Source organism: Pristiophorus japonicus, unplaced genomic scaffold, assembly GCF_044704955.1.
Source record: "Pristiophorus japonicus isolate sPriJap1 unplaced genomic scaffold, sPriJap1.hap1 HAP1_SCAFFOLD_579, whole genome shotgun sequence".
In the NCBI taxonomy this organism is placed as follows: domain Eukaryota; kingdom Metazoa; phylum Chordata; class Chondrichthyes; family Pristiophoridae; genus Pristiophorus; species Pristiophorus japonicus.
This window is the reverse complement of record NW_027254487.1, coordinates 268,003-276,531: the sequence shown is the minus strand read 5'-3', so window position 1 is coordinate 276,531 and position 8,529 is coordinate 268,003.

Here is an 8,529-nt window from a genome sequence, read left to right as displayed (position 1 = left end):
TCCTTTCAGGTTCTCCCCTTCTCTCTCCCCTTCCCCTCTCTGTCCTCCCCCTCTCTCTCTCACTCCTTTCCCCTCTCTCTCTCACTCTTCCCCTCTCTCCCCCACCCTCCACACGCTCTCTCTCCATCCCTTCCCTTTCTTTCCCCACCTCCCTCTCTTCCTCTCTCTCTCCACTTCCACCAATCTCTCCCCTTTCCTCTTTCTCACTCCTTCCACTCTCTCTTTTCCCTTCCCCTCTCTTTCCTGCTCCTTCCCCTGTCTTTCCCAGAGCAGGTGGCTCCATACCTCAGGGGTTAGAGCACTGGTCCAATAAACAGGGGCCTACTCAAAATTAACTCAGTATTTTAAATTAACAAGGGCTTTAATTATAAATATTAAACAGCTCCGAGACTGATCCTAGATCAAAAGGTTTCCTGTTCTTGTCCCTTTCCCTCTCTCCCTGCTTTCCCCATCACTACATATTCTGCCTCTTTTTACTCGTTCCCGCTCTCTCATTTTCCTGGCTACTCTTCTCACTCATTCCCCACTCTCTCCCCTTCCCCAATCTCTCCCGTTCCCCTTCCACTCTCTCCCCTTCCTCTCTTTCTCCCCTTCCCCACTCTCTCCCCTTCCCCACTCTCTCCCCTTCCCCTCTCTCTCCCCTTTCCCACTCTCTCCCCTACCCCACTCTCTCCCCTTCCCCTCTCTCTCCAGTTCCACACTCTCTCCCCTTCCACTCTCTCTCCCCTTCCCCTCTCTCTCCCCTTCCCCTCTCTCTCCCCTTCCCCACTATCTCCCCTTCCCCCACTCTCTCCCTTTCCCCACTCTCTCCCCTTCCCCTCTCTCCCCTTCCCCACTCTCTCCCCTTCCCCACTCTCTCCCCTCCCACTCTCTCCCCCTCCCACTCTCTCCTTCCTCACTCTCTCTCGTTCCCCTCCCACTCTTTCCCCTTCCCCCTCGCTCACACATCTTCCTCTGTCTCACCTGTTCCCTCTCTCTCCTCTACCCATTTTCTTCTCTCTCTCTCTCCTTCCCCCCTCTCTCTCCCTTCCCCCTCTCTCTCTCCTTCCCCTATCTCACCCCTTCCCCCTGTCTCTCTCCCCTGGAGTATTGTGTACAGTTTTGGTCTCCTAATCTGAAGAAGGACATTCTTGCTATTGAGGGAGTGCAGTGAAGGTTCACCAGACTGATTCCCGGGATGGCAGGACTGGCCTATCAAGAAAGACTGGATCAACTGTGCTTGTAGTCACTGGAGTTCAGAAGAATGAGAGGAGATCTCATAGAAATGTTTAAAACTCTGATGGGACTGGACATGTTAGATGCAGGAAGAATGTTCCCAATGTTGGGGAAGTCTAGAACCAGGGGTCACAGTCGAAGGATAAGGCGTAAGCCATTTAGGACCGAGATGAGGAGAAACTTCTTCACCCAGAGAGTGGTTAACCTGTGGAATTGTTGAGGCCAGTTCACTAAATATATTCAAAAAGGAGTTAGATGTAGTCCTTGCAACTAGGGGGTTCAAGGGGTATGGCGAGAAAGCAGGAATGGGGTCCTGAAGTTGGATGTTCAGCCATGAACTCATTGAATGGTGGTGCAGGCTCGAAGGGCCGAATGGCCTACTCCTGCAACTATTCCTATGTTTCTATGTTTCTATGTTTCCCTCACTCTCTCCTTCCTCCTGTCTCTCTTCCCTTCGCTCACACTCTCTCCCGTTCCCCTCCCTCTTTTTCCCCTTCCCCCTCTCTCTCACATCTTCCTCTCTCTCATCCGTTCCCTCTCTCTTCTCTACCCATTTCCTCCTCCCTCTCTCTCTCCTTCCCCTCCCTTTCTTTCCCCTTCCTCCTGTCTTTCTCCCCTTCCTCCGGTCTCTCTCTTCTTCCCCTCTCTCTCCTCATCCCCTTGCTCTTTCCCGTTCCCCCTCTCTCTCTCACATCTTCCTCTCTCTCATCCGTTCCCTCTCTCTTCTCTACCCATTTCCTCCTCCCTCTCTCTCTTCTTCCCTCCCTCTCTTTCACCTTCCCCTGTCTACCCTTCCCCCACTCTTTGCCCTTCCCCTGTCTCTCTCCCCTTCCCCCCTCTCACTCCCCTTCCCCATCTCTCAATCCCCTTCCCCCTTCTCCCTCTCTCCTTTCCTCGCTATCTCTCCCCTTCCCCCTCCCTCTCTCCGCTTCCCCCCTCTCTCTCCTTCGCCTTCTCTCTCCCCTTCCCCTTCCCCCTCCATCTCTCTGCTTCTCTCTCTCTCTCCACTTCCCCTCTCTCTCCACTTCCCTCTCTCTCCACTTCTCCCTCTCTCTCCCCTTACCCCCTCTCTCCGTCCACTGTTGGTCACTCGTTCCCCTCTCCCTTTTCATTTTCTCCGGCATTCTCTCTCTCTCCTCCCCTGTCTCCACTTTTTTCACTCCCTCCTTCCTCCCTTTTTCTCCTTCCCTCGCTCTCGCTCTCCCCATTCCCATCAGACTCTCTCCCTCCCCCTCCCCACGCTCTCCCCTCCCCCACTCTCTCCCCTTCCCCCTTCTCTCCCCTTCCCCCCACTCCCCTTCCCGCTCTTAAACACTCGTTATGCTCTCTCTCACTCCTACCGCTCTCTCCCTTCCCCCTCTCTCCCATTCACCGCTCTCTCACTCCTTCTCTGCTCTCTCACTCCTTCACCACTCTCTCCCCCTCCCTCCCTATCTTTCCCCTCCCCTACTCTCTCTCTCCCCTTCCCCTCTCTCTCCCCTTCCCCTCTCTCTCACTCCTTCCACTCTCTCTTCGCCCTTCCCCTCTCTTTCCTACTCCTTCCCCTGTGTTTCCCAGAGTAGGTGACTCCATAGCTCAGGAGTTAGAGCACTGGTCTAGTAAACCAGGGGTTGTAGATTCAAATATCACTGGGGTCTACTCAAAATTAGTTCAGTATTTAAATTATAAATATTAAACAGCTGCGAGACCGACCCGAGATCAAAAAACTCTCCTGTTCTCCTTTTGCCCCCTTCTCCCTCTCTCCCTGCTTTCCCCATCACTACACATTCTGCCTCTTTTTGCTCTCTCGCTTTCCCCTTTTCTCTTTATCACTCATTCCGCTCTCTCTCTCCTTCCCCCTCTCTCTCCCCTTCCCCTCTCGCTTTCCCATTCCCCCCCTCTCTCTCACATCTTCCACTCTCTCATCCGTTCCCTCTCTCTTCTTTACTCACTTCCTCCTCCCTCTCCCACTCCTTCCCCTCGCTCTCGCTCCCCTTCCCCCACTCTCCCTCCCCTTCCCCCTCTCCCTCTCCTTCCCCTCCCTCTTCTCTCCCCTTCCCCCTCTCTCTCCCCTTCCCCCTCTCTCTCCGTCCACTGTCACTCACTCCTTCCCCTCTCCCTTTTCATTTTCTTCCCCACTCTCGCCCTCCCCTCCCCTGTCTCCACTTTTTACGCCCACTCCCTTTCTCTCCTTCCCTCGCTCTCGCTCTCCCCATACCCACCAGACTCTCCCCTTCCCCCTCTGGCCCATTCCCCACTCTCTCCCTTTCTCCCTCCCCACTCTCTACCCACTCTCACCTCCCTCTCTCATCTTCCCCACTCTCTCTCCCCTCTTCCCCCCTCTCTCCCTTCCCCCCTCTCCCCTTCCCCTCTCTCTCTCTCCCCTTCCCCCGCTCTCTCCGTCCACTGTCACTCACTCCTTCCCTTCTCCCTTTTCATTTTCTTCCCTACTCTCTCCCTCCCCTCCCCTGTCTCCACTTTTTACGCCCACTCCCTCCTCCCTTTCTCTCCTTCCCTCACTCTCGCTCTCCCCATTCCCATCAGACTCTCCCCTTCCCCCTCTGGCGCATTCCCCCTCTCTTCCTTTCTCCCTCCCTACTCTCTACCCACTCTCTCCCCCCTCTCTCATCTTCCCCACTCTCTCCCCTTCACAACTCTCTCTCCCCTCTTCCCCACTCTCTCCCTTCCCCCCTCTCCCCTTCCCCCTCTCTCTCTCCCCTTCCCCCGCTCTCTCCGTCCACTGTCACTCACTCCTTCCCCTCTCCCTTTTTATTTTCTTCCCCACTCTCTCCCTCCCCTCCACTGTCTCCACTTTTTATGCCCACTCCCTCCTCCTTTTCTCTCCTTCCCTCGCTCTTGCTCTCCCCATTCCCATCAGACACTCCCCTTCCCCCTCTGGCCCATTCCCCCCTCTCTTCGTTTCTCCCTCCCCACTCTCTCCCCCCTCTCTCATCTTCCCCACTCTCTCCCCTTCCCAACTCTATCTCCCCTCTTCCCCACTCTCTCCCTTCCCCCCTCTCCCCTTCCCCCCTTTCCCCGTCTCGCCCCCTCTCTCCCCCTCCCCTCCCCGCCTCTCTCTCTCCCCTTCCCCTCTCTCTTTCTCCCTATCTTCAGGGGTCGTGAGTTCAAATCTCACTGGGGCCTACTCAAAATTAGCTCAGTATTTAAATTCACTATCAGTTAACAAGGGGTTTAATTATAAATATTAAACAGCTCGACATTGGAACTACAGGCTCCCCTCACATCCTTCCCCCTCTCTTCTTCTCGTCTCTCTTACACTCTCTCTCCCCTTCCAAATCTCTCTCTCCCGTTTTACATCCTTTTACCCCTCTCTCACTTTCCCGCTATCTCGCTTTCCCCGTCGCTCACTCATTTCCCTCTGCCTCTTCCCCTTCCCTTGCCTCACCCTCTCTCCTTCCCTCTCTCTCTTCCCTTCCCCTCTCTTGCTCTCCCCTTCCCTCTCTACTTTCATTCTCTCCCACTCCTTCCCCTCTCTCTCTCCCCTTCCCTCTCTACTTTCATTCTCTCCCCAGTCTTTCCCCTTTCTCTCCTTCCTCGTCTATCTTACTTCTCTCCCCAATGCCTCTGTCCGCTAACCACTCCTCCCCCTCTCTCCTCTTCCCTCTCTCACTCCATCCACTCTCTCCCTCCCTTCCACACACTCTCTCCTCTTCCCCCTCTTTCCTTTCCCCCTCTGTCTCTCCCCTTCCCCTCTCTCTTCCTCCCTGTCTCACCTTCCTCCTCTCTCTCCCCTTCCACTCTCTCTTTTCCCTTCCCCTCTCTTTCCTGCTCCTTCCCCTGTCTTCCCCAAAGTAGGTGACTCTGTAGCTCAGGGGTTAGAGCACTGGTTTAGTAAACCTGGGGTTGTGTATTTAACTTTCAGGGGGCCTCCTCAAACTTTACTCAGTATTTAAATTCACTGTCAATTGACAAGGGCTTTGATTATAAATAATAAACAGCTCCAAGACCGACCCTAGAAGAAAAGGTTTCCCTATTCTTGTCTCTCTCTCCCTGCTTTCCCCATCACTACACATTCTGCCTCTTTTTACTCATTCCCGCTCTCTCACTTTCCTCGTCTCTGTTCATCACTCATTCCCCTCTCTCTCCCCTTCCCCTCTCTCTCCCCTTCTCCATCTCAACCCCTTCTCCCCCCTATCCACTCTCTCCCCACTCTCTCCTCTTCCCCCTCTCTCTCCTCCTTCCCCTCCCTCTCTTTCTTTCTTTCTCCTCCCCCTCTCTCTCACTCCTTCCACTCTCTCTTTTCCCTTCCCCTCTCTTCCCCTCTCTTTCCTGCTCTTTCCTGCTCTTTCCTGCTCTTTCCTGCTCTTTCCCCTGTTTTTCCTGAGTAGGTGGCTTCATAGCTCAGGGGTTCGAGCACTGGTCTCGTAAAGCAGAAATCGTGAGTTCAAATCTCACTAAGGCCTAATTTAGTATTTAAATGCCCATCTCTAGCTACCTCCTGTCTCTCTTTTTTCACTTTTCTTTCAGGTTCTCCCCCTCTCTCTGCCCTCCCCCCTCGCTCTCACCCCTTCCCCCTCTCTCCCCTTAACATCTCTTTCCCCTTCCTCTCTCACTCTCCTTTCCCTTTCCTTTCAGGTTCTTCCCTTCTCCCTCTCATTCCCTTCCCCATCTCTCGCCCCTCCCCTCCCTCTCTTTCCCCTTCCCCTTTCTCTTCCCTCTTTCCTACTCCTTCTCGTCTCTCTCCCCACCTTCTACATTCTCCCCACCTCTCTCTCTCCCCTTCCCCTCCCTGTCTCCCCTTTCCTCTCTCTCTCACTCCTTCACCACTCTTTCCCGTTCCTCCCCCTCTCTCTCCCCTTCAGCTCTCTCACTCCTTCCACTCTCGCTCTCCCCTTCCCCTCTCTCTGCCTCCCTGTCCCCCTTCCCCTCTCTTTCCTGCTCCTTCCCCTGGCTTCGTTTGGCAGCGTTCGTTTCTCCTTCCATCTCGTTGGCCACGAAGTATTGGTCGAGTCGCTCCACGAAGGATTCCCAATCATCTCCCTCCGAAAATTTCTCCAGGATGCCCACTGTTCTCTGCATCGTTGGGTTTGTCATCAGTATCTCGTCGCCAGTTGTTGTGTATGAATAAAGAGTCTGACCAGATACTGCGGGCTCAAAGCAAAGTGTGACCTTAGTCTTTTATTACAGGTCTCCAGAGTGCCTCTCCAGCCTGTGAGGCCACCTTAAGTACAGGTGCTCCCAAGGGATTGTGGAATCCCTTGGGATTTCAGGGGATGAGCCCTCTGGTGGTTACACAAGGTATTTACAGATTTACATATATAACACCCATCATGACCCGCTCTACATCTTTTTACCCCTATCTCACTTTCCCACTATCTCGCTTTCCCCATCTCTCACTCATTCCCCTCTGTCCTTCCCTCACTCACTCCTTCCCCTCATTCTCTCCATCCCCTCCCTCTCTTTCCCGACCTCCCTCTCTTCCTCGCTGTCTCCCCTCACCCCTCTCTCTCTCTCCCCCTCCCCTCTCTCTCACACCTCCCTCTCTCTCTTTCCCCTCCCCCCCTCTCTCACTCCTTCTGCTCTCTCTTTTCCCTTCCCCTCTCTTTCCTGCTCCTTCCCGTTTTTCCCAGAGCAGGTGGCTCCATCGCTCAGGGGTTAGAGCAGTGGGTCGTGTGTTCAAATCTCACTGGGGCCTAATGTTAGCATTTAAATACCCGTCTCTCATGTCTCCCACTCGTTTCCCTCCCTCCTATCTCTCTCTTTTCCCTTTCCTTTCAGGTTATCCTCCTCTCTCTCCCCTCCCCCTCTCGCTCTAACTCCTTCCCCCTCTCTCCCCTTAACCTCTCTTTTCCTGTCCACCCTCTCTCTCCCCTGCCGCTCTCTCTTCCAACAAGTATCCCCATCCCCTTCCTCTTCCCCCTCTCTCTCACTCCTTCCGTTCTCTCCCCTCCCCCTCTCTCCCACTCCTCCCACTCTCTCTCCCTCCCTTCCACACTCTCTCTCTCCATCCCCTTCCTCTCTTTTCCCACCTCCTTCTCTTCCTCGCTGTCTCCCCTTCCGTCTCTCACTCCTTCCCCTCTCTCTCCCCTTCCCCTCTCTCTCCCCTTCCCCTCTCTCTCCCCTTCCCCTCTCTCTCTCACTCCTTCCCCTCTCTCTTTTCCCTTGTCCCCTCTCTCTCACTCCTTCCCCTCTCTCTCCCCTTCCCCTTCCTCTTGTCCCCTTTCTCTCCCCTTCCGCTCTCTCCCCTGCCCCTCTCTCCCACTCCTTCCAATCTCTCTCCCTCCCTTCCACACTCTTGCTCTCCATCCCCTTCCTCTCTTTCCCCTCCTCCTTCTTTTCCTCGCTGTCTCCCCTTCCGTCTCTCTCACTTCTTCCCCACTCTCTCCCGTTCCCCTCTCTCTACCCTTCATCTCTCTCTCCCCTTCCCCTCTCTCTCACTCCTTCCCCTCTCTCTTTCCACTTGTCCCCTCTCTCATTCCTTCCCCTCCCGTCTCTCTCACTCCTTCCCCTCGCTCTCACCTTCCTCTCTCTCTCACCCCTTCCCTTTCTCTCTCCCCACTTCCCCCTCTCTCTCCCCTACCCCCTCTCTCTCCCCCTCTCTCTCCCCCTCTCTCTCCGTCCACTGTGGCTCACTCCTTCCTCTCTCTCCACTCTTCTCACCCCCTCCCTCTTCCCTTTCTCTTCTTCCCCCCCCTCTCTCTCTTCATTCCCATCAGACTCTCCCCTCCACCTCCAGCCCATCCCCCGTCTCTCCCCTTCTGCTTCGCCCCTCTCTCCCGTTCCCACTCTCCCATTCCCCTCTCTCTCACTCCTTCGCCACTCTCTCCCCCTCCCTCCCTCTCTTTCGCCTCCCCGCCTCTCTCTCTCCCCTTCCCCTCTCTCTTTCTCCCTGTCTCCAGGGATTGTGGGTTCAAATCTCACTGGGGCCTACTCAAAATTAACTCAGTATTTAAATTCACCGTCAATGAACCAGGGCTTTAATTATAAATATTAAACAGCTCTGAGACTGGCCCTGGAACATCAGGCTCCCCTCACACCCTTCCCCCACTCCTCTTCTCGTCTCTCTTACACTCTCTCTCCCCTTCCAAATCTCTCTCTCCCTTCCCCATCACGACCAGTTCTACATCTTTTCACTCCTCTCTCCCTTTCCCACTATCTCGCTTTCCCCATCTCTCCCTCATTCCCCTCTCCCCCATCCTCCTCCCTCACCACACCCTCTTTCTAATTCCCCCTCTCTTCCCTCACTCTTTATCCTTCCCCCTCTCTCTCTCCCTTCCCCTCACACTCCCCTTCCCCTCTCTCTACCCGGCTCCTTCTCTCTCCCCTTCCCTCTCTCACTCTCCCCATCTTCCCCTCATTTCCCTCTCCCCGACT